The following is a 27,145-nucleotide window of genomic DNA, read 5'->3' on the forward strand; positions in this document are numbered from 1 at the left end:
GCCCTGTGTCCTTTTCAAATCAGGTCTCTCCCTCCCCTGGGCAGTATACTAGCATTGGAGATAAAGTCCTTTTCAAATCTGCAATAGGAATTAAATTTGGTTCCTTTGTGTAAATATCAGCCAAAATCTGAATAATCTTGAACCAAAAAGATTCTCCTTCTGTCTCTCTGTCCTCTGCTAGCATCTAGTCACACTCTTCCAGCTGTGGGGGTACTGGGGAACAGCAGTAAAAGGCACATGGACTCTGAAAGGCATGTGATGCTCACCTCTCAGTTCCCCAACTTATGAGTGAAGGCATACTGTTCTAAAAATGCAAATTATGTCTTCACTTTTGAAAAATTAACGTAATAAAAAATGCTTTGTCTAAGTGTGATCTGTCACCTTGAAGCACGAAAAGAATAAATAAAGATTATTTTTTTCCTTAAAAAAAGCTGTATCTTTTAATAGAGGTCAGATTTGCTTAAGGTTCAAAATTCAAAAGATATGAAGATCTATATAAATGATCAAATCCCCCCCTCCCCCAACTCTAAGTCAACAGGTGTCCTCCCTAGGGAAAGTAACCTGTTACCAGTTTTGTTTTTTTTTTTTTTTTTGAAAGAGATAACCTTTAATTCATTGATCATTTCCCCTGCTTCCTTAAATTATTTCCTCTTTAGGGCTGCGTGATGTGCAGTTCCTGGAAAGAGACATAGGAACTAAGAATGTTCATTCATTCTATTTAGCAAGTGCAGTGGCACTCTTCAGTTCACAAAGAAAAGGGTCAAGGGCTATGGCAACAGTCTGACTCTACCAGTGCCCTCCTGAACCTTCTTCAGTTAAACTCTGAGTTATAGGAGTGCTATAATCATGTAGTTATGATCATTAAAATAACTGGTACTACTTACAGAGTGCCTGCCTTGGGCCAGGCATCCTATGATCCATGTGGGGCGTATCACCTTTAATTTTTATAACAATCCAAAAAGTATTGGTGCTTTGACTATTGTCCCCATTTTGCAGATACAGAAATAGATCGGAGAGACTAAGTAACTTGCTCAGGACCAAGTGCAAAACCGGGCAGGGAGGCAGGGCCTCTGCTGCTTATCCAGCGTGAACCCAGTGGCAGGAAATGACTGGAGCTGCGCTTGCCGGCAGTAATCCAAGTGGTCAGTAGCTGCTGGAACACTGGTTCCAAGTAGATTTAAGAATACCCAATCCTTTCCTGTTCTAATGAACAAAAGCATGTATTAGTTTTTCTCTGTTTTAAATACCCCTGATACTGATTAGGAGAAAATGACTACAGTTTTAGGATAAGATATTGAAATGTGAAAGTGAGTTACACATATTAAAACTGAAAAATAGGTCATAAAGATATAATTCACTTCTTTAATTTTATAGACAGGGAAACTAAATTTCAGGTTGATTTACTTAAGTATATTTGATTTATAGTAATAGAGTCTAAAATACTCAGAGTTCTTAATTACTGTAGTAATCTTCATATTGACATGATGTCCTATTGTTCCCTTTAAACTGGATTTTTAACCAACCAGACTTGAGTGAAAGCATTTGCCCTTGTGGTCTCAATAGGTGGAAACCCTGGAAGGAAAACCCTGTCATTCACTGTACAAAACCCCAGCTGTTCTTGAAACAATGGGAGCACACAAAAAGATTGCCAGATCTGGCCTACCACCTTAGGAAACATATTTGACATATGATACAATTGTTTATAGAACAAATAGCTCTAAACAAGGCTTCTAATGAGTCTTGCTTTTACTGTCTGGTAAGCTCTGAGAAGCACTAACTTATAGGAGACCAATGTCAGGCTTGTTTTAGGAATGGATCTTTAAGCTTTTAAAATACTGTAAATGTTGCTACACTTTTGAGAAAGTAAGTGACTCCAATAAGGATCCTCTTAATGAAAATGAGCTTTTTAGATAGGAGGATACATGAGAGTTCCCATATGTTTAATCTTTGTGGCATTCCTTATATCTAAAATTTTGATTCAGGATGTCTGGATATTCCTATTTTTAAGCAAGCCAATGTCTCTTTCTGGTGCACTAATGTTAGAGAATGCTGAACTATGTGACTGAGGTCAGATTTTATCCAGTTTCTCCTGTCATGAATGCTCTTGAATGGCTACGTAATACAACATTTATTGAGCCATAAGACTGTTTAATGTCACAGCCACAGCCTTCCTTATTTGAAACATTCTTAATCTGTGAAGACCTTAAAACTGATGGGTGGTATTTTCTGCCGTGACTCTGCAAGTGTATGCCAAAGCCCCATGAAAGTAGGGGGTAAAAGCAGTTTTTTTCTGATCTAGATTAGTGAGTTTTATTCATAGTAATTCTGGGAAGTCTAGAACAACGTAGCATGGAAAGAGCAATAATTGAATGTGTTTGAAAACCCCATCACTTTAGGTTTGTCCCCAAGAGTTTACAGTTGCACAGTTACTTAACAAAAAGAATGAGCTATTTGATTTCAAATAAGCTAATAATTACTTTCAGACCATCTATTTTTATCATATTAAGCGACTTAAAAACCAATCATTTATCAAAATTGCCCACTTTGCTTTAGTTGCTTATAATTAGTTACTTTAGGTGGTTAGAACATAGAGGAAAATTAGATCAACTTGAGAAAATTTTACTCATCATTCTATCTGTGAGAGTCACTTAGTCCTGGCCCTGGATGCATTCCTAATCTGTCAGATGAGCGTGATCATTTCACTGGAAGTTATTGACAAACACTAGGGAAATAGTGTTTCATTCACTGTAGAAGAGCAGTAGTATTTTCATAGTTAAAAATATATATCTTTTTGCTTAGTAGATACCAAAATTGTTAATTTGACAGATCAAGAAAATAGAACTGGATATTAAGATATAACTTAATTATTAAATATATTAAAATATAACTGGTAGAATTTGGTGATTTCTTAAGCACTTAAATTAGTGACAATAACAATGAAGTTGCAATCCTTTCCTTTGAGCAATTTAAAGTCACTGATTTTTATCTGATACATGGAATTATGAACAAGAAAATGTTAGAATATTAATCCATTTCAATATTAACTTATGTAAAAATAAATACACATATAAATACATACTATGATCAGTTAGCAATGTTTTCTCCTTTTCCTCACCTAATCAGCTAGTGTTAAAATGAAAACACATTTGATGCCACAAGGGTGGTAGCTTGGGGGCAGTGTGATTATTTGCAACCATGTGTAGGTCTGTATTATTTACATACTTTCATTTATCCTTTATTAAGATGTCTGAGTTGGTACAACCCAGCTGAATTTTGTTGGAGTTTAGATGTTAAAGGGTAGAGTACAGATCTCCTTTATCATGCTGTAACCCATCGGCCTTCCTAGTCGAGAATAAGGAGTTATATCATTAACTGACTGCTATTGCTCCAGAAATACTTATGGGATTATGACAGTTTTAATCTATGGCCATACCACCCTGAACACTCCTGATCTTAGAAGCTAAGCAGGGTCTGGCATGGTCAGTACTTGAATGGTGGACCCTAAATGACCTTAATGCATTGTTAGGTTATTAAATAATAGAAGTGGGATGGAAATTGGGGCTTAAGGCAAAACCTTCATGGTTTAAATAAATTATATGAATATTTTTATAGGGGTGTTTTGTCTCTTTATATAATCGCTAACTCTAGTGCTTGATATATTTGGTGATGACAATTTAGAGTAACAGGAAAGAATAATGTACACATCAAGCTCTTACTCTGCAATTTTATGCATTAAATTCTACACTAGAAATCATGTGTATAATAATAGTAGTAACACCATGTGAATTTGACCCCCCAATAGCTGGCAATGACTCCTGTAGCCATAGGGCAAGCTCCATTAAGTGAAATGAAATATAAGTGAAGAGGGCCTCCCTGGTGGCGCAGCGGTTGAGCGCTGGGTTGAGAAGCTGCCCGCAGCCTCTGCTGCGCCGGTTCGATCCCCGGCTGCTCCCCGGCCACCGGAGGAGGGTCCCACATGGCACGCAGACCTCTCCTGCCGCCCACTGCTCCCCTCAGCAGTGTACTTCGGTCCTTCTGCCTGCTCTGCTCCCTGCTCTGGCTCGGGTGAATTCTCTCACCCTCCCACGCTTCTGACTGTACCCAGTGCTTGTATAAAAACAAAAACAAACAAACAAACAAACAAATAAATAAATAAATAAAACATGCCTCTAAAAAAAAAAAAAAAGAAATATAAGTGAAGAGATACCAAATTATTTATGCCTAACCATAGCAGTCTAAGAAGATAACCTTCAAACTTAACTGACAGGCAATATTGAGACACACTGTGTGTTCTCCAACCAAGGTATTTTCCTCATGCTTTGTGTTTTATCAGTAGGTTAAAGAATCACTACACTCTCAGTTACAACACTAACAGTTTATTGTTGTGCAAGACATTTATGGATGACCTAATTAACTGTCACTGGATACTGTATTTAGGCACTACCAGTGTCCTCTGAAAATGGAATGTAATGGGCCACACAGGTGTCTAAGTAGAGGGAAGCACTCATATCAGGCTTCTTTGCCCTGTTTGGGGAAAAAATCATCCAAAAAGAAAACTCTGTGTGTGTGTTATATAATTTCCATATAACTTCCTGGATTTGAAAGATGCCCTTAAACCATCTCATGGACTTTAGATTAAGATCCCTCACCTGTGTAAGCTGAGGAGCTGCCCTTTATGTAAAGAATCTGGAAGAAGAGAGGAACAGGTGTGTGACCCTTCTCTAGCCTCCTAGACATTTGCTAATATGTTTAAAACACTTGCTAATCTGTCACTTTGGGTGACAGTGTATCTAGTTCTGGTTATTCAAGCACTGGGAAATTGGTCTAACTTATTTTTCTTATCTTCCTAGTTTCTAAATTTAAAATAATACCCTGTTCATTTCTCCTAGAGACCTGTAAAGTGTTGTGGGTCCTCTGTTATTTTATTATTTTTTAAATATTTATTTTTGTGTGAAACTGGAGTGTAGGTCAGAAGTGCAGGGGATGAGAGAATTCATCAGAGACAGATGGGGGAACAGAACTGGTGAATTTACTGAAATACACTGCTAAGGGGAGCAGCAGGTGAAACAGGAGAGGTCTGCTGTGCATGTGGGTTCGTTCTATGGCTGGAGATCGAACTCAGGCTGTAGTGGTGGTAGTGCTAAGACTTAACTCCTAGGTCACAAGGAAGCCCCTTCTGTTCTTTAAACACAGTACACAAATGGTTAAGTAACTTGGCATGCATTCAGGATATTACATATAATTATAATATCAAAAGTACATAAGAATGACACCAACAAGGAATGTTTTCCAATACATGTTTGCAAAAAAAAAAAAAGTATAGCACTATGCAAAATATGGCCCCAGAGGGTTTACAAAAATTATACACACAGGGCCTCCCTGGTGGCGCAGCGGTTGAGCGCTGGGTTGCGAAGCTGCCTGCAGCATCTGCAGCGCTGGTTCGATCCCGGCTGCTCCCCGGCCACCGGAGGAGGGTCCCACATGGCGCGCAGACCTCTCCTGCCGCCCGCTGCTCCCCTCAGCAGTGTACTTTGGTCCTTCTGCCTGCTCTGCTCCCCACTCTGGCGCTGGTGAATTCTCTCACCCTCCGGCGCTTGTGACTGTACCCAGTGCTTGTATAAATAAATAAAAATAAATCTTTAAAAAAAAATTATACACACACCCTTAAATGTAAATTTACAGAAAATGGTCTGTGTTTATTAATATTTACTAAGGGTCAATAGCCCCTGGAGATGTCTACCCCACATTCTCCAAGGGCCATCTCTGAAAGGAAATGCAAGCTGGATTAGAGCAGGACCATCATGAAGGTGTCCTTGGGTGAGGCAAATCTGCAGTTCTACTGCTATTGTGACACTTACATTTAACCAATGTGGCCTCAAATACCTGACTCTGTTTCTAGGTGGAGAAGGGCATTAAGCAGAGCTGCAGTAGAAGACAGTTTAATTTTGACATGGAGGGCTCTAGGATCACTATCCCACAGAGGTCACTTAAACACAAGACTGATAAGTCACCATGAGAGCATAAACAACATCTAAACCTCCAGGATGTAGAGGTGGGTTTAGAACAAGGCAAAGGAAGCACGCTTCATCAATGGTGCTAGGTAATTGGTTATTCACATGTGAAAAAAATGAAGCAGCTACTTCACAACATATCTGCAGATCAATTCCTTTGGACTAAGACTTGAATGTATGATGCAAACTATCAGAAGATCAGGTAGGAGAATGTCTTCCTGATCTTAGAGTAGTGAATGTGAATGTCTCCTTAAACAAGATGCAAATAGATTTAACCATAAAACAAAAGATTGCTAAATTTGACATTTAAATCAAGGGTCTCTGGTTTTTTAAGTGAAAATATGAAACAAATGAACTGCTATTTTTTCAAAACTTATAATTAAGAGTATCCAAAATATATAAAGAATATATCAAAGAAAAGTTAACCCAAAAGAAGAATGAACAGAAGACATAATAACTACTACATAGAAGAAATTTGTAACCAATAAGCATATATGAAACCAGTTTACCTCATGAGTAATGAACTAAAACTTAAGATCATGAGATATTCTGTAAATTAAGATGTCTGGCAATACCGACTGCCAAGAGGGTACTGGAGACCTTTCCTTCTCCCTATGGCAGAATAACAGGAATGAGAAACAAACTAAAAAAAAAAACAACAACAACACAGAAATAATTGGTTTTCCACAGCATACGACAGGGATCCACAAGAAAAGGAAGACATGCGAAGTGAGCTCTCAATTGCCTCAGCATACTGTCTTGGGAGGAGTTTTCAAGACCAATGTGCACAGAGGATTCAGTGGTCCCTTAGTCGAGAAGACAGGGTTGAGGTTCAGTGAAGCCCAAGTTGGTCAGCATTCCCAGAGGAGAGAGCTGCATAGAGAGCAGCCCAGATCTTAAGGGCTTTTCTCAAGTCCCTGTGTACAGACAGGTAGGCTCATGCCCATATTTAACCCATTCTGAGAGAAGAACCACGAGAAGGAACAGGTAAGTCTCAGAGCCCACCCATGTGTTTCCAATAGCCAATGAGGAAAACATTCATAATTCATGGGCAGCATGTAGAGTACACAGAAAGTTCTCCTTTTCAATAAACTCAGAAGCAGATCTTTCTCCTTTCAAGTTCAGGTGACTACAGTCTGGTCAATATCTCGATTGCAACCCTGTGAGAGACTGAGATAGAGGACCCAATTAAGCCAGAATTGGATTCTTGATTCTCAGAAATTCTGAGATAATAAATGTTGATTTAAGTAACTAAAGTTTGGGGGTGTTGTATAGCAATAAGGAACTAGTACACCCACTTGTCAGAACTGATCTAACAACTTTGCAACTGAATATCCAATGTGCCAGCACCAACACTGTATCTCCTTAATTGGCACTTTGGTAAAACTTAAGATCATGGTTTCTAAGGAGACCAGCCAACCACTATAATATAAATCAACTTCAACTACACAGGGCTCCAACCATGCTGGAAGGGACAGGATGCCTTCAGATAGCAAGACACACTGGTCCAAATAAGGATTTGTCTTCCCTATTTGAAGACCCTCAGTCAGAACTGCTATCTAAGACTTACAGAATGTTTGAACCACTGGTCCAGGATGTTTCATGGTATTACATTGAGAGAAAATGAGAAAAATGGAAGTGTCACACTTCCTGACTTCAACTATATTACAGAACTGCAGGAATCAAAACAATATGATAATGGAACAAAAACAAAAACTCAGACCAATTAAATAGAACAGAATGCCCAGAGATAAACCCACCAAACTATGGGCAGCTAATCTTTGACATAGGAGCTATGGCCATACAAAGGAGAAAAGATAGAATCTTTAATAAATAGTATTGGGAAACATGGATAGCCATTTGCAAAAGTACAAAATAAGATCCTTATTTAACTCCATACACAAAAATTAATTCCAAATGGATTAAATATCTGGATGTAAGGACCAAAACTATATGGTGATTGAAAGAAAACATAAGGGACACACTACAGGAGATGTGCCAAAAAGATGTATTTGGGAATAAACCCTAACAGCAATGGGTACAAAAGCAAAAGTAAACAAATGGGACTACATCAAACTAAAAAGTTTTTGTTCCTCAAAGAAACCATCATAAAAACAAGAAGGCAATCTACAAAACGGGGGAAAAATGCACATCAACATCTGGCAAGAGTCAACAAAAAACATCTTTATTGTTGATATCATGGAATGTATAGTATAAATCTTCTATATATCTTCTTTGCGCAGGTCTTTTATCTAAACCTTTAATCCATTTGGATTTTTTGTGTATGTTAGTGAGTAATCCTTCATTATTTCATATGTGGCTTTCCGATTTTCCTAGCACCATTTGCAGTAGGACTGTCTTTTCCTCATTTAATGCATGTTTGATCATAAAATAGGTACATGTATAAACATGGATTTAGTTATGGATTTTTTAACTTTGGCCTATTGACCCATTCATCTATTTATATGCCAATACCATATAGCTTTTAATGTTGTTGCTTTGCAGTAACATTTGAAGCAAGGTAACAATACACCATTTCTCTCCATTAAAAATTATTTTTTTAAACATCCTAGTTTATTTTTCCACAGTGCAGTGTGGGGCATTTATAAGAACAGAGGAGAGCAACTTTTGATCCAGTGGGTGGCATTCAACAGCTACTCAATGGTAAATTGTGACGCTTTCCACATTCCACTCCCTAACTTCCTGAACAGATTGCAGGAAACAAGAGAAAAATCAGGACCACAGTGTTGACCTTAAAAGACTGAAGACAGGTGGACCTCACTTGCTTGCTTCTCCACCTCTGGCTTGCACCCTGGTTTCCGCTCAAATGGTTGCTGATGGTAGGACAGACAGCATTCAGCATACATCAGTCAGTCTCCTCCTCCTGGCTCCTCTTCTCTCTCCTCTCTTCCTCTTTCTCTCCCTCGCCCCCTCTTCTCACCACCTTGTTAAAAAAAAAAAAACAAAAAACCTCTTCCTAAAATTTATCTGTGTGTGTCTCATTTTAGATTTCACCCTAGCATGAAGACTCACAAAACACAGGTCATTCCCATTTTCCCCAGGGCCCCTGCAACACTAATACCAGTCCAGGTTGAGAAACACCACTCTGAAAACAACTCTTGCTCTAAGACACATTTAGAATTTCTCATCACTGTCTTCTCTGTGGAATTACCTGGATAACTTTTTTTTTTTAATATCAAGGCTGGGCTCTACCGCTGTCCAATTAAATCAGAATGGGAGAGGAATATGGGAAATAAGAAACAGGCATGTGATTCTTACATCACATGCAACAGGACTGAGATCATGCTGGGCTATGTGAATTAAAGTTAGCTCCCCATATAATAGCCATGTGACCTGGACAAGTGACTTGAAGCCTTATTTCTTCACCTGTAAACATTCAGGTCCATATGAGGCTAAGTGAAGCGTCATCAGTGAGATGTAAAGGACTGTGGGCAAAGCGCAATAAACAGAGCATTTTACCTAATCATGATAAAATAAAGATACCGCAGGCTCCTTGGAGCTTAAAATCAATTGTTATCTGATTCAATCTCTAATTTTATATCTTTTGGTTACTTGGAGGAAAGCTTGATGAAAAAATAAGGATAACGCATAAGAAAATGGAAAAAATTAGACTTTGGATTTGTAAGTTTTGATCCTCAGAGACTCATTTGTTAAACAAGCTATATAGTACAATACACATACATAGAGTCACCAAATTAATGTATTTGGACTATACATATTAGTAAAAAATTGTTTTTTCTCTGAAACTTAACTTTTATAGGGTATTCTGTATTGTATACATTAACTCTGTCAACTCTCTTTATAAACACCTTAGTAATTTTCCAAAAATAAGAACAACTATAATCTTTGTTAAAAAGCAAATTATATGAAGCAATTTCAGCTAATCACTTTTCCCCAAAATTTTTCTGTGAAAATTACTCTCTTTAAGGAGCCCAAGAATATGTACGAGAACCTAACAAAATTTGCAAACTGACCACAAGAGGGAGCCAAATTGATAAATCTTACATCCTGAGTCGATTAGTCTAATGCACACATTCAAAATGAGCTTTATGTGGGAATTGATTACTTATCTGAAAGGCATTTTGTATTTTCTTGAGATAGCATAATTAGCACATTAAATACTCTTCAAAAAATAGAGAAAAGAATAGTTTGAAATACATTCCATGAAGACAACGATCACTGATTCAATACCTGACAATGATATCACAAGAGAAGAAAGTTACATACCAATTTCCCTAATAAACATAGATGTAAAAATTCCCAAGAAAATCTTATCAAACCGAATTCAACAATACATCAAAAAAATTATACATCATTACCAAGCTGGATATATTGCAGGGGCAGTATACAAGGGTGATCCACCATCTGAAAATCAATCAATGTAATTCACCACTTCAACAAAAGAAAAGAAAAAAATCATATATTAATATTTGCAGAGAAAACATTTGACAAGATTCAATATGCGTATAAGATAAAAACCCTCAAAAACTAAACATAATAAAGGCCATATATGACAAACCCACAGCTAGCATCATTCTCTTTTTTTTAAATTTTTATTTATTTATTTATACAAGCACTGGGTACAGTCAGAAGCGGGGGAGGGTAAGAGAATTCACCAGAGCCAGAGCAGGGAGCAGAGCAGGCAGAAGGACCGAAGTACACTGCTGAGGGGAGTAGCGGGCTACAGGAGAGGTCTGTGCACCGTGTGGGACCCTCGCCGGGCAGCTGGGAATCGAACCGGCGCTGCAGAAGCTGCAGGCAGTTCGCAACCCAGCGCTCAAGCGCTGCGCCACCAGGGGAGGCCCAGCTAGCATCATTCTCAATGGAGAAAAACTGAAAGCCTTTCCACTAAGATCCAGTACAACACAAGGATGTCAGCGCTCACCAGTACTATTCATCATGTAATGTAAGTCCCAGTTAGAGCATTTAGGCAAGAGAAAGATACAAAAGGAATGCAAATTGGAAAAGAAGAATTAAAACTATCACCATTTGTAGATTATACAATAACATGCATAGAAAACCACAGATTCCACTAAAAATTATTGAAATAAAAAATAAATGCAGTAAAGTGGCAGAGAAAGCTAAAGGTACAAAATCAATATGCAAAATTCAGTTGTGCTCTATGAATTGTCCCTACCTCTGCCCCCACAATTTTCTTCCCCCTCACCTACGTCACCCACCCACACACACACCAGGGATCAAAATCTTGGGAAACTTGAGAAAAGGGGATCTACCCAAAAGTCTGATGAGACTGTCCTGTGATGTGGCTCCTGAGGTCTACATAGGTCAAATGTTGTATAAGAGCTTTTACAGAAAGTTCTAACAAAGCCAACAGAAATTCCACTTGGTTATTCACTCCTATGAGTTTATGCAAAAATAAATCAAATATATTGGAATTAGGTTTAGTATACAAATACATTTTTGCTATACTATTAGACAGAATTGGGGTAAAAGTGAAGAGAAAATGAGTAATCCTCTCAAACATTTTTGAGATTTATTTCCTTTTTGGCTTGTGCTGATTGACTATTTTCTAGAAATGGAGGATTTTCCACACTGGCTACACATGGATGATGCCTCAAAAACAGCTGTTGTTTACTTTGAATACAGTGCAACCCTGGTGAAAACTGTCCACTGAGACTGCAGCACAGCATCCTGCTTTCTTCACCATAGCAATGACGCCAAAAATTTAAAGTGGGGAAATTGTAATAGGAACAGTGAGAAACAACCTCTAAGCCAGAGGATGCCTCTCATAGTCAAAGGGATGGTAGTAGGTGGAGCACCTAAAGGCGGCTCAGGTGAAAAAGGGTTAGATCTGGGGCTTTTGGCAGTTATGCTGCTTGAGCATGAGGCAGTTAAGTTTCTGACCATGGAATATTAGTCAGCATTCAAAAAAGATAAACACATGCAATTTGCAGCAACATGGATGGAGCTGGAAGGGATCATGCTCAGCGAAGTAAGCCAGAAAGAAAAAGAAAAATACCAGATGGTCTCACTCATAGCAGGAATCTAGAAAACCTAAATAAGGGACCAGGAAAAAGAATAACTATAAGAAAGAAAATATCAAAATCAATAAACAACTATGAATCAGAGACACTCTATGGGGGGGGGCGGAGAAAGGAGGGATTGGGGTCAAAATAAGGGGGTTGTAATTGTATGGGGACTATAAAAATAAAATTTAAATAATAAAAAAAAAGTTCCTGAGGCTTTTGAAAATGACTGGGGGTTTTGATAGTTTAGCTGTTGGGGCTTTTGACAGTTGAACCACTGCCTCTTTGGTAACTAAACTACTGGCAAGCAGGGGTGTCTGTGGAGAAGACAACAGCTTACCATTTGTGTTTTCAGCTTCCACCTCAGTCTCTGCCCTGCAGACACTACTGAGGAAGGACAGAGGACATTTGGCCACGTGCCAGCCTGCAGGTTCTCTCTCTCTCTCTCTCTCTCTCTCTCTCTGTCTCTCCCCTGCTCTCCCCTCCCCTGTTCTCCGCTTCTCTCCTCTCCCCTCCCCTCCCCTCCTCTCCAGCTTTTTCTGTGAAAGCAAATCTTGTTATTGTTTCTCACTATGTGTCTTATTTTGGGTTTTGTCCTGCATTCTTAAGTGTGCAAGTGTGGACCCACTGGCCAGGTCACCCCAGGTCCCCTAGTTTTGCATCTGTTTCAAATATACCACAAAGATGTTAGAGATGTCAATTTTTTAATTTGAACCATTATCTATTTAATAATTTTTAGAATTAAGATATTCGAACTTCAGATATGTTCTTCATCTGATTAAGTCAGGTTTAGATAGTCTAGGTAAATAATTTATTTTCTCAAATACGATGTCCTAACTTTGCATACTTTGTTAGGTGGACTGCAGAGGAATACATGCTATACACGCAGATGTGAGCTCCATGAAGGCCCAAGAACCTTATCCTAGTACCAGGAACAGGGCCTGACATATAATAGGAACAAACAAAATATTTATTCAATGAATAAATGCATGTTTCTCTTTTAAAATTTATTTTTGTGGTAAAATACTTGTAAGTAAAATTTACCATTTTAGCCATTTCTAAGTACACACTGGAATAGTGCCCACTACATTCACACTGTTATACAACCAATCTCCAGTTTCATCTTACAAAATGGAAATATCTGTGCCAATTAATATTTCTCCATTTATGCCTCTCCCTAAATCCACCATCTCCAGTCTCTCTGATTTGACTGTTATAACTCATAATAGTGGTACAATATAGTAGTTGTCTTTGTGTGACTGTTTTATTTTACTTTGCATAATGCCCCCAAGGTTTATTCATGATGGAAACTTGAGTTGTTTCTACATTCAGTTCTTTTGGGTTTGTAACAAGTGAAATGTCCATAGCAACTACACCATTTTACATTCCCACCAGCAGTGGACAAGGAAGTTTCTAACTTATTTTTTAAAAATATTTATCTATTTATGCAAGAACTGGGATACAGGCCTAAGGTGTGGGGGGTGGGGTGAGAGGATTCACCAGAGACAGAGTGGGGAACAGAACAGCAAATGGACCGAAATATACTGCAGAGGGGAGCAGTGGGCAAGTCAGGAGAGGTCTGCTGTGCCATGTGGGTAGCTGCCTGGCCTGCTGGAGGGGGTGGTGTCGAACTCATGCTGCAGAGGCTGCAGACAGCTTCATAGGTTGCATCTTTACCCCTTGAGCCATCAGGGAGGCCTGGAAGTTTCTTTATGTTTGTTTTGCTGGTTTGGAGGAAATTAGAAGCCTAATTTAGAAAGGCTCAGCAGTTAAAATAATAACATGAATTATCATCTAGCAATCTAATGTTGGGTGACAAGAATTGAAAGAACTAACCACAGGATTACTACAATAGTCAATAATGAATACTCTTAACGATGATCTGAAGATCTAATGAGAAAGTTAAATTATGTTTCCATTGTATGAAAGGTCAGGCTTCTGTATATTTTAGAAAGACATCTTTTATGTCAATGATGTTAAGTACTGAAATATTTGATTTTATTATTTCAAATAATACAATGGTGAAATTTTTCAAAGGACTAATTTTTTTTAAAGATTTATTTATGCATGCATACAAGAACTGGGGTACAGGCCAGAGGTGTGGGGAGTGAGAGGATTCACCAGAGACAGAGTAGGGAACAGAACAGGCAGATTGACAGAAGTACACTGCTGAGGGGAGCAGCGGGCAAGTCAGGAGAGGTCTGCTGCGCCATGTGGGTAGCTCCCTGGCCAGGGATTGAGCTCGTGCTGCAGTGTCTGCGGATTGCTTCATAGGTTGTGCCTTAACCTCTTGTGCCACCAGGGAGGCCTGGGACTGATCTTTAAGTATATATTTTCACTTATTTTTTTTAAAAATGTATTTAAATGATTTTTTATTTTTATTAATTTTTTTAGAAGATTTATTTATTTTTATATAAGAGCTGGGGTACAGGCCAGAGGCACGGGAGGGTGAGAGGATTCACCAGAGACCAAGCAGGGAGCAGAACAGGTAGATGACTGAAATACACTGTTAAGGGGAGCAGCGGGCGCGACAGGAGAGATCTGCCATGCCATGTGGGACTCTCCCTGGCCAGCTGGGAATCGAACCCGTACTGCAGAGGCTGCGGACAGCTTCACAGCACTGCGCTCAACTCGCTGCACCACTGACTTATCCAGAAATTTCATTATATGGAATGGATCCATCCCCAGTGTCTCATTAGTGGTACATTACTACACAATCATGAATCACCTACAAATGCCTTTCCAAATATGCATTATGATGAAATAAGGACAAATGCTAAGATAAACCAAAGTTTTTTGTCAATGGTTTTTGTTTGGTGGTGAAATTTTTGTTGATTAAGGACATGGGAAATCCATTTAGGTAGAAAAAATCTTGTGGAGTTGAATATTAAGTGTCTGTGAAATCGATGCTTCAAGATGGAGATCAAAGTCGTCAGAACACTATAGGATTCACAAACTTGCATTCTTTTTCCTCTCTTCAACCCAAACTTACAATCCAAACCATTGAGGAATGGCAAGCCCAACAATTAATAACTACTGGGGTTTCATTTATTGAATTGCATTATGTACGGATGAGTAGGAATCTCAAGGAAGTTAGGAGGTGACATATGGGGTGATGACATAAGTATGACACACAAGGGGCATTATTACAATGTGTGCAGGGCTGGCCTGGGAGGAATGGGTGGGAGTCAGGGAGAGAAGTGCCCTCCATCCTGTGCAAGCGCTACTGTGGCCACCCCACTGATCGCTGGCTGACTGGCAGGCTTGTCCAGAGGCATCGTGGCCAGAGGCATGGCGGTGAGTCCTGTGTGGGGAAGGCTAGATGTTGCTAGGAAGGCAGATCTGGGGTTCAGGAGTGATGTTTGTCAGAAAGTTTAGTGGGAGGGGTTGGTTTCACCCACAGAGACTATAGCTAGGAGATAAAACTAGGGAATCTACAGATTTGAAGAGAAACCATTGAAATTGAGACTAAGCAAGCTATTAAAAGTTATAATGGCAAAGAGTTATTGAAGACTGTGTGTGAACTACCAGAAACAATGAGGTTATGCTTATGTATTTTAAATTGGGAAAATGCTGCCATCATTTTGTTCTCTATACTTCATCATTCCTTCATAAAAGAGGGTGTGTTGTTATTCTAGGTTCACGGGTGAGGAGACCGGGCAGTGAACCCCGGCCTCCTCTGGTCACATCAACACAGGACTTGAGCTGAGACGGAATTCACTGCCCTGGAGCTTTTCACTATCAGGTAAGCCTTGACCTGTATTTTTCCAATGCTTTTTTTTTTTTTCCTTTCTAAGTAAAAGCCTTCATTTCTAATAAATATATTGTTTTTTCATGGAAGATAGTACATGCTAGAAGATAACATGTATAGAAGATAACATGTACAAAGATATTTGTTAAAAATCGTATGTTAATACTCTGGTTTCCTCAGCAAAGTTAACATACTGGGAAGTGGCCTGAATTTTAGGTGACTTGGTTATTTTAAGTTTTTAGAGTCACCAGTTTTTTAGTGCTTTTAAAACTGAGACTTCTATTTCAGCAGAACAGACTCTACACTAATGTAGGTAAAGATGTGCTTGACTAAAGATTTTTATCTAAAAACGAAGGCATTCATCTGTTTTATAGGCAATGAAGCAAGTGCTTTGTCTTGTATGTTTGAACCTTCAGTGGACATTTCAGAAAAACACTCAAATTGAAATTATTTATGTTATTTAAGTCCATAAAAAGATAAGCAGGTTGATGAGAATGAGTCTTGGTCACATTTTCTCAACAGAAAGTTTCATTACTGGGAGTTAAATCTTTAAATCTGATTTACTTCTATTAGTTACAATCCAGATATCTCACAGCACTGCTAAATTCAATTCACTGTTCTGCAAACTAGTTTAGGACTTAAAATAACAATAAAATATCAAGGTAGGATCAGTCTTTTCTTCATATCACACCTCTATGGTATGGCGTTCTTGTAGAAAAAATAACCCTGAAGATTGAAGAAAGATCTTTTGGGTCCTAAAGTGAAAGCAAGAACAAGGCCTTGAAAATCAGGAACGATTAAGGCAAAATATGGCAGTTCACATGTCATCAGACATGTGTCATCAGATCAGAATATTCTGAGATGTTTATTAGAAGTGAGTATTCCTAGAAGTCATCCTAGAACTACTGAGTAGAAGTCTTTTGGAGAAAAGTTGGGGAATCTGCATGTTAAATAAGTTTCCAGGTGATTCTGTGCACATTACTTCTAAGAATTTGTGCATTTGAAGAGGTTATGTCAAACTTTTTGTTAAGTCATCTGCCTAATGTAACCTCTTCTGTACACTCTTCTTTCTATGCCCACTTGGTAAGAAATATTTCATTTAATTTTTAACACTTTAGGAAGAGACAGACTTATGTGTGTTCAAAGTGTTCCTTTTCAACAAATGAAAATACATCTGGGAGGATTTAGGGGTTCTCATCTATGTTCACATACTGGGGAAGTTTGACTGAAGGCAGTGTTTCTCAAATCTAGTATTTAATTGGATCCTTTTAAGAAAAAAATTGATATAAAGTTGTAACTTAAGATTTAAAAAAAATAATGTTATATATATGAGCAAATATAATATTAGATATAAACTATGAGGGTAAGTCTTACATATGTCTGAAGCCATAGCAAGATGTACAAATGTAATACAAACAAAACTATAAAACTAATAGAAATTCAAACTGGCAACAGTGATATGAGACAGATGTCACTGTTTACTGAAATTAAATTGCACCTGTTAGGTTTGTAGCAGAAAGATGTAGCTTCAGGTCCAATTCTATTTTTGATTAAAGTGATACGATTGCAGATGAGACTTTATTTTTGCTAAATCAGAATAATTAGTCTTTGCATCTAACAAAACTTTCCCTAGCAAGTAATCTTTCAATGTCACATTTAATGAGGTTTCCATGTACCTTTCAGACACCCATAGTTCTCCTGATCAGAAGCTGTACGTTTTGTTTTGTTTTTTTTCTGCAAAGGGCCAAATAGCAAATCTTTTAGGCTTTACAGGCAAAGGGGCAAAGTTGAGGATATTACGTAAGTACTTACATGACTAGAAAATGTCTTATCCAAATAGGTACTGCTGAATACTAATATCTTTCATGAGCATGTGATTTTAATTGATATTTTAGATAACTTGAGGCTTTTATAGAATTCTATTATAATCTTTCTTTGATATTTGCCTTTTAGTTTGTTATCACATTATATATTGATGACTCAATTGAAGGTTAAGTGGAAGCTTCTCAACTACATAATTGCATGGATTTTGCAATATGGGACTTTGTGCTTGCACTGAGTTTCAACATACACTGCTGAGACTGTAACCTGAGCTTGGAAAATATATTATTTGCAAATTTATGTGGGATGGATACCTTGCTTTTTGTTTTAATTTATGGCAGCATAGAAAGTGAATAAAACAGCTTGACATTATCTGTGACTCAAACAGTATTTGTGATCCATATGACTTTATTGCAGTATAAGTTTTATATATAGACTCAGTTTTGCCTAAATGTTTTAGGCAAAATTCATTAAGAAACATCACCTGTTTCTTAACAAGCTCATTTAGCATCTAATAATAGTGGATGAAGAAAGACTTAATTCAGAAAAAATTTCCATCTTGACCCTGAACCAAAAAAAAGAAAATTCAATAAAATTTCACCTCTGCTAGAACCACTGAAATACTGGGGGGTATGGCAAAGATTTCCTTCTATTTATGGTGAAAATTCATGAGGCTAAAGAATCAAGTCCATGTTCACCATTCACTGTTGACACTTCTAATTCAAAAAACACATAGTGGTCAAAAGTTTTTCTCACAAGAACCTGCTGGTGAGTGATACAATGAATATAATAAAGTCTTTAAATACTTCACATTTCCAAAATCTTTGCAAATTTATCCAACTAAGCCTTTTTCTTCTCCACTTACACTTTTATCACCATCAGTTGTAGCATGTGGTAGCAGATTCTAGTTCAAGATATCCTGAGTAATAGTCATCTGTTCCTTAAATGAAAGGAACAGTCTGTCATTAGGAGATTTCATCATTGTGCAAACGTCACAGAGTATGCTTACACAAACTTAGATAGTTTTGCCTAATATACTCCCAGGCTGTCTATGTGAACCACTGTGGTATACACAATATGTTGTGGACTGAAACATCGTACAACAGTACATCACTGTAGGGCTTTCCCAATTTCTTTAAATATATTCTTAATTATAATTGTTCCACATAGATCATTCATAGAAGTAAATGTTAGGGACTTCAGACCTGGCCTTGCCACCTTGTGGAAAAAAAAACAACAACCTATCAGAACTATCAGTTGACCTATAATAAAACAAGGAAAACCACTTGAAATCATTTGGTTTGTTTTTCAATTGGCTATTGATGTTGCTTACAATGTCCTCAACTCTCTGAGTAATTTTTTCCCCAAAAAGCTAGTTGTGTTTTCTCTGGACACATTTCTTTGACTTCTGAATTCAGTATGACTTAACTAACTTACCACTGATAAATGGCTTCTTTGTCTTTTTTTAAATTTTATTTTATGTATTTTTTACATCATTTTTCATTTTTGCACAATGTATGCATTTTCATCTTGGTTATAGTCCCCATACAATTGCCACATGAATGAGCAATTTGGGAACAGTCCATCTTAGAATACGTGTACTTGAAAAGAATGTATATTCTCGGCCTCCCTGTGGCGCAGGCGGTTGAGCGCAGCGCTATGAAGCTGTCCGCAGCCTCAGTAGTGCCAGTACGATCCCTGCCGGCCTTGGAGCAACCCACATGGCGAGCAGACCTCTCCTGTCTCGCCTGCTGCTCCCCTCAGCAGTGTATTTCATCAGTCTGCCTGTTCTGTTCCCCGCTCTGTCTCTGGTGAATCCTCTCACCCTCCCGCGCATCTAGCCTGTACCGTGGCTCTTGTATAAATAAAATAAATCTTTTTTTTTAAAAAAAAAGATGTATATTCTGCTGTTGCTGCTTGGAGAGTAACATAAATATCAAGGATCCTTTAGATCCTTGCTGACAGTCCACCTACTAGCTTTATTATGGAGAAAGGGGTGTTGAATCTCCAACTACAATTGTGGTTTGTCTATGACTTTCTTTAGCTCTGCTTTTAGTGTCATTAATATTGCAGTTTGAAGTGAAATCATCTGATATTTTTCTTTTTCCTTCTGGCTTATTTCACTGATCATAATTCTTCTAGCTCCATCCATGTTGCTGCAAATGGCATGAGTTTATTTTGATTGTTGAATAATATTCCATTGTGTTTATATGCCACATCTTCTTAATCCAGTCATCTATTTTTGGGCATTTGGGTTGTTTCCAGGTTTTACCTATTGTAAATAGTGCTGCAATTAACATAGGTATACAGGTGTTCTTTTGAATCAATGTTTTTGTGTCCTTTGGATAGATCCCTAAGAGTGGAATTGCTGGGTCGTATGGTAGCTCCATTTTTAGTAGACTGAGGAACCTCCAGACAGCTTTCCACAATGGTTGGACCAGTTTGCATTCCCACCAGCAATGTAGGAGGATTCCTTTTTCACCACATCCTCTCCAGCATTTGTTGTTGCTTGTTTTTTTGATATGTGCCATTTTTTGATATGTGCCATTCTTCCTGGTGTAAGGTGGTATCTCAGTGTGGTTTTGATTTGCATTCCCCTGATTATAAGGGATGTTGAACATTTTTTCATGTGCCTATTGCCCTTTTGCATTTCCTTTTAGATTTATTTATTTATACAAGCACTGGGTACAGTCAGAAGCGCAGGAGGGTGAGAGAATTCACCAGAGCCAGAGCAGGGCACAGAACAGGCAGAAGGACCGAAGTACACTGCTGAGAGGAGCAGCGGGCCGCAGGAGAGGTCTGCGCGCCATGTGGGACCCTCACCTGGCAGCCGGGGATCGAACAGGCGCTGCAGAGGCTGCGGGCAGCTTCGCAGCCCAGTGCGCAACTGCTGCGCCACTGGGGAGGCCCTCTTCTGCCCATTTCTTGACTGGATTGTTTATTTTGTTTTTGTTGAGCCGTGTGAGTTCTTCTTAAATCTTTACAATCAGTCCCTTATCAGTTGAATGGAGTGCAAAGATTTTTTCCCAATCAGTGGGGTGTGTCTCTGTTTTGGTTAATGTCACTTATAACAGGAATATAGGGGAACCAAATAAGACATGAGTGTAAAAAAAAATAACACTGTAAAACACAACAAAGCAAAAACAGACAATTATCAATCAGAGACATACTGAGGGGAGGAGGAGCGAGGGATCAGTTGGAGGGAAGGAGGAGCACAGAGGACAGTGATGATGGTGTTCGGGTGCCTTGGGGAAGGAAATTCTATGGGGACTCAATCTGATGGGGTGGGGGGAAGCAAATGTTGTTTAAAAATAAAAAAAATTAAAAATTAATCCACATGGTGCCTCCCCTGGTGGTGCAGCAGTTGAGCGCTGAGCTGTGAAGCTGCCTGCTGCTTCTGCAGCACCAGTTCGATCCCTGGCCGCCGGTGAGGGTCCCACATGGTGCGACAGACCTCTCCTGCTGCGCCTGCTGCTCCCCTCAGCAGTGTATTTCATAGGTCTGCCTGTTCTGTTCCCCGCTCTGGCTCTGGTGAATTCTCTCACCCTCCCGCGCTTCTGACTGTACCCAGTGCTAGTATAAATAAATAAATAAATCTTTAAATAAAAAAAATTAATCCACATGTAGGATTGTTATATCTTCTTGAAGAACTGCCTTTGTATTATTGCGTTATATCTGTCTGTATCCTTGGTAATTTTCTATGTTCTAAAGTCTATTTTGGGGCTGATATAACCACTCTCGGCTGGCCTTTGATTAATATTTGATTGGTATCTCTTCCATCATAGTTTTACTTTTAACCTACTTTAATCATTATATGTGAAGTGGGTTATTGTAGATCACATGTAATTGTTTCATTTTAAAATCTGTTTTGAAAATCTGTCTTCAAATTGTGTTTAGAACGTCGCATTTATAAAGATATTATGAATATGTCTGGATTTAGAGCTATCATTATTTGTTTGCTGTGTGTTTCCTGTGGGTTCTGTTTCTTTATATTTTGCATTATTTCAATATTTTCTGTGACTTTATTTTAATTTACTATTTATTTTTCACACTATCTCTTTGTAGTTTTTTTTTTTTTAGTGGTAGCTCTAGGAATTATATATGCATACTTAACTTTTCAGTCTACTAAGAACTTTACCTTTGCAATTGGAATGTAGAAACATTGCCACTTTATGTCTTTTACCCTCCTCATTTTGAGTCATAGTTGTCTTATTGTCTTATTAATAATATTTGAAAATTGAAAAATCTATCATATAATGTCATATTTTAAATGTCAAACATATATTAAAGAACAACACATTTTAAAGAACTCAAGAGAAGAGTCTTATTTTTACCCAGATAGGTATCATTTCCTTTGCTCCTACTTCTCTATGGACCTTCCATGCCTCCTCCTGATATCATTTCCAGAATGATAGGGATGCTATGACATAAACACATACACAAGTATATAAACACACACAGAGAGAAGTGCCTGTCAGGTAGATTTACTTTTTCTTTTTTTATATAAATTTTATTGTATATATATTTTTACATAATTTTTCATTTTTGCACAATGTATGCCTTTCCATCTCAGCTATAGTCCCCATACAATTCCCACCCCCTTTATTTTTACCATAATCCCTCCTACCCCATCCCCACCCCGTAGTGTGTGTCTGGCTTATAGTTGCTTGTTGATTTTGATTTTTACTTTATTATAATTAGTCTCTCTCCTGCTCCCTCATTTAGGTTTTCTAAATTCCTACTATGAGTGAGGCCATCCGGTATATATTTCTTTTACTTTCAGGCTTATTTCAATGAGCATGATCCCTTCCAGCTCCATCCATGTTGCTGCAAATTGCATGAGTTTATCTTTTTTGATTGCTGAGTAATATTCCATTGTGTATATGTACCACTTTTTCTTGATCCATTCATCTATTTTTGGGCATTTGAGTTGTTTCCATAGCTTAGCTACTGTAAATAGCGCTGCTATAAACATAGGGGTGCAGGTGCCCTTTTGAATTAATGATTCTGTGTACTTTGGGTAAATACCTAGGAGTGGAACTGCTGGATCATATGGAAGCTCTACTGTTAGTAGGTTGAGGTATCTCCACACAGCTTTCCATAGTGGTTGGACCAGTTTGCACTCCCACCAGCAGTGCAGGAGAGTTCCTTTTTCTCTGCATCCTTGCCAACACTTGTTGTTACTGGTTTTTTTAATATGAGCCATTCTCACTGGTGTAAGATGGTATCTCACTGTAGTCTCGATTTGCAGTTCCTTTATTTGCATTTCCCTGAACATTTTTTCATATGCCTGTTGGCCATTTGCATTTCTTCTTTGGAGGAGTTTCTTTTTAGCTCTTCTGCCCATTTTTTGACTGGAGTATTTGTTTTTGTTGAGAGTATTCGGCTCTTTATAGATTTTTGTGATCAGTCCTTTATCATTAGTGTTGTGTGCAAAAATTTTCTCCTGTCGGTGGGGTGTCTATTTTGGTTACTATCTCTTTTGCTGTGCAGAAGCTCTTTAATTTGATGTAGTCCTAGCTGTTTATCTTTGCTGTTGCTATCACTGCTTTAGGTGATGAGTCTTTAAAGATGTTACTGAGGTGTATGTCATGTAGTGTTTCACCTATATTTCCTTCTATATATTTTATGGTATCAGGTCTTATGTCTAGTTCTTTAATCCATTTTGAGTTGGTTTTTGTGCATGGTGTGAGGTAGTAGTCAAGATGCATTCTTCTGCATGTAGTGACACAGTTTTCCCAGCACCATTTATTGAACAAACTGCCTTTGTTCCATTGCATATTCTTTGCTCCTTTGTCAAAGATTAGTTGACTGTAAATCTGTGGGTTTATTTCTGGGTTTTCTATTTGGTTTCATTGTTCTGTGTGTCTGTTCTTGTTCCAATACATGCAGTTTTGATTATTATGGCTTTGTTGTATAGTCTGAAATCTGTGCATGTGATGCCTCCATTCCTTTCTTTTTTTTTTTTTTCAGGAGAGCTTTGGCTATTTGGAGGTTTTGGTGACTCCATATGGATTTCATTAATATTTGTTCTATTTATTTGAAGAATGTCATTGAAATTTTTATTGGAAAAGCATTGAATCTGTAAATTGCTTTTGGTAGGATGGCCATTTTGATAATGTTAATTCTTCCAATCCATGAGCAGGGAATGTCTTTCCATTTCTTTGTGTCTTCTTCTATTTCTTTTAACAATGTTTTATAGTTTTTGTTTTTTTTTTGTATAGGTCCTTTACCTCTTTTGTTAGGTTTATTCCCAAGTATTTGATTTTTTTTTTTGTTTCAATAAAAGGGATGGTTTTCTTGATTTCTTCTTCAGATTTGTTGTTTGTATATAGGAAGGCTACTGATTTTTCTGTGTTGATTTTGTATCCAGCTACTTTACTAAACTGATTGATTAGTTTGATTAGTTTTCCTGGGGAGTTTTGGGGGTTCTCTATGTATATTATCATATCATCTGCAAATAGTGATAGTTTGACATCTTCCTTCCCCATTTGGATTCCTTGTCTTATCGCTCTGGCTACAACTTCTAGTATTATATTGAGAGTGGACATCCTTGTCTTGTTCCAAATCTTAAAGGAAATGCTTTCAACTTTTCACCACTGAGAATGATATTGGTATGGGCTTGCCAAATATGACCTTTATGATGTTGAGGTATGTTCCTTGTATCCCGAGAATTTCAAGGGCCTTTATCATAAATGGGTGCTGTACTTTGTCGAAAGCTTTCTCAGCATCTATTGATATTATCATATGGTTTTTATATTTCTTTTTGTTGATGTGTTGGATTACACTGATTGATTTTAGGATGTTGAGCCATCCTTGTGTCCCTGGAATGAATCCTACTTGGTCATGGTGAATTATCTTATGGATACATTGTTGGATTCTGATAGCTAAAATTTTATTGAGTATTTTTGCATCCGTGTTCATTAGAGAGATTGGCCTTTAGTTTTCTTTTTTTGTGTTGTCCTTGTTTGGTTTTGGTATTAATGTAATGTTGGCTTTGTGGAATGTATTTGATATTATCCCTTCATTCTCAATTTTTTGAAAGAGTTTATGAAAGATAGGCACTAATTCATTTCTGAATATTTGATAGAATTCATTTGTGAATCCATCTGGTCCTGGGCTTTTGTTTTTGGGGAGGGTTTTGATGACCATTTCAATTTCACTGTTTGTAATTGGTCTGTTTAGGTGTTCTATTTCTTTCTATTTATTTATTTATTTATTTACTTACTTACTTACTTACTTACTTATTTATTTATTTATTTATTTATTTATTTATTTATTTATTTATTTATTTATACAAGCACTGGGTACTGTCAGAAGTGCGGGAGGGTGAGAGAATTCACCATAGCCAGAGCCGGGAGCAAAGCAGGCAGAAGGACCAAAGCACACTGTTGAGGGGAGCAGTGGGCAGAAGGAGAGGTCTGCGCGCCTTGCAGGACCCTCCTCCAGTGGCTGGGGAGCAGCCGGGGATCAAACCAGTGCTGCAGAGGCTGCGGGTAGCTTCGCAACCCAGCGCTCAACAGCTGCGCCACTAAGGAGGCCCTAGGTGTTCTATTTCTTCTTTATCTAGCCTGGGTGATTATAAAGTTGCAGGAATTTGTCCATCTCTTCTAGATTGTTGAGCTTGTTTGCATATAACCGTTCATAGTAGTTTCTGATTATTCTTTTGATTTCTGCTGTCTGCTGTGATTTCTCTCTCATTTGTGATGCATTTATTTGTGCTTTCTCCCATTTTTCCTTTGTGAGTCTGGCTACGGGTTTGTCTATTTTATTTATTTTTTTGAAGAACCAACTTTTGGTTTCGTTGATCTTTTGGATTTTTTTTTTTTTTTTTTAGTTTCAATTGCATTTATTTCTGCTTTGATTTTTATTATTTCCCTTCTTCTACTGGTTTTAGGGTTTTTTGTTGTTCTTTTTCTAGTTCTTTAAGCTGTGAGATTAGGTTGTTTCTTTGAGTTCTTTCTTGTTTCTTGATGTGAGACTGTATTGCTAGATATTTTCTCCTTATTACTGCTTTTACGTGCCCCATACATTTAGGAAATTGATGTCTTCCTTGTCATTTTAACTCAAATTATTTTTTAATTTCTTCTTTGATTTCCTCGTTAATCCAGTGGTCTTCCTGTAGGGTGGGTTTCAATCTCCATGAGGTGGGAGGGTTCCTTGTCTTCTTTTTATGATTTATTTCTAGTTTGATGCCTTCATGGTCATAGAAGATGGTTGGTATGATTTCAGTCTTGGTGTATCTGTTGATGTTTGTCTTGTGTCCCAGTATGTGATCGATCCTGGAGAATGATCCATGTGCGATTGAGAAAAATGTGTACTCAGGTTTTTGGGGTGTAGTGATCTATAGATGTCTGTTAAGCCCATGGAGTCTAGATCCTTATTTAGAGCTTTAATGTCCTTACTTATTTTTTTGTCTCATTGATCTATCCATTGTTGATAGTGGTGTGTTCAAATCTTCTACTATATATGTGTTTTCTCTGATGTCTGTTTTCAGAGATGATACTAGTTGTCTGATATATTTTGGTGCTCCTTCATTTGGTGAGTATATGTTAATGAGTGTTATTTCTTCTTGAAGTATTGTCCCCTTGATCATAATGTAGTGACAGTTGGGGTCTCTTTTTACCTTTTTGAGTTTGAAATCTGTTTTATCTGATAAAAATATAGCTGTTCCTGCCTTCTTTTTTGGTCCATTTGCTTGTAGGGTTGTTTTCTATCCTTTTACTTTCAGTCTATTTTTATCTTTTGTAGTTAAATGAGTTTCCTGGAGACAGAAAAAGGTTGGGTTTTGTTTCTTAATCCAGCCTGCAATTCTGTGTCTTCTTATTGAAGAGTTTAGTCCATTTACATTTAGAGTTAATATTGATATGTTAGGGTCTGTATTTGCCATTTTGTTTGTCTTTTCCCTGGATTTATTTTTTTATTTTGATTTTTTGATTTTGATTTTTTTGTCTTGTTTCTTTCTTATTCATCCCTCTGTTGGTTCTGGATTTAGGACTCCTTGTAGTATTTTTTGGAGTGGGGGTTTAGTAGTAATGAAGTTCCAGAGTTTCGGGCCTCCCCGGTGGCGCAGCGGTTGAGCGCTGGGTTGCGAAGCTGCCGGCAGACTCTGCAGTGCCGGTTTGATCCCTGGCTGCTCCCCAGCCATGGGAGGAGGGTCCCACATGGTGTGCAGACCTCTCCTGCCGCCCGCTGCTCACCTCAGCAGTGTGCTTCTGTCCTTCTGCCTGCTCTGCTCCCCATTCTGGCTCTGGTGAATTGTATCACCCTCCGTGCTTCTGACTGTACCCAGTGCTTGTATAAATAAATAAAAATAAATCTTTAAAAAATAAAAATAAATAAATAGATAAATACATAAATAAATAAATAAATAAAAAAGAAAAAAAAAAGAAATTCCAGAGTTTCTGTTTGTCTGGGAAGGTCCTATTCTTTTTTCATAGAGGAAGGTAAGCTTTGAGGGATAGAGTATTCTTGGTTGGCATTTGTTATCATGGAGTCTGTTGACTATGTCCCTCCACTCTCTCCTTGACTGTAGTGTTTCTTTGGAGGTCTGA

This window comes from Talpa europaea (genome assembly GCF_964194135.1).
Source record: "Talpa europaea genome assembly, chromosome: 14".
Classification (NCBI taxonomy): domain Eukaryota; kingdom Metazoa; phylum Chordata; class Mammalia; order Eulipotyphla; family Talpidae; genus Talpa; species Talpa europaea.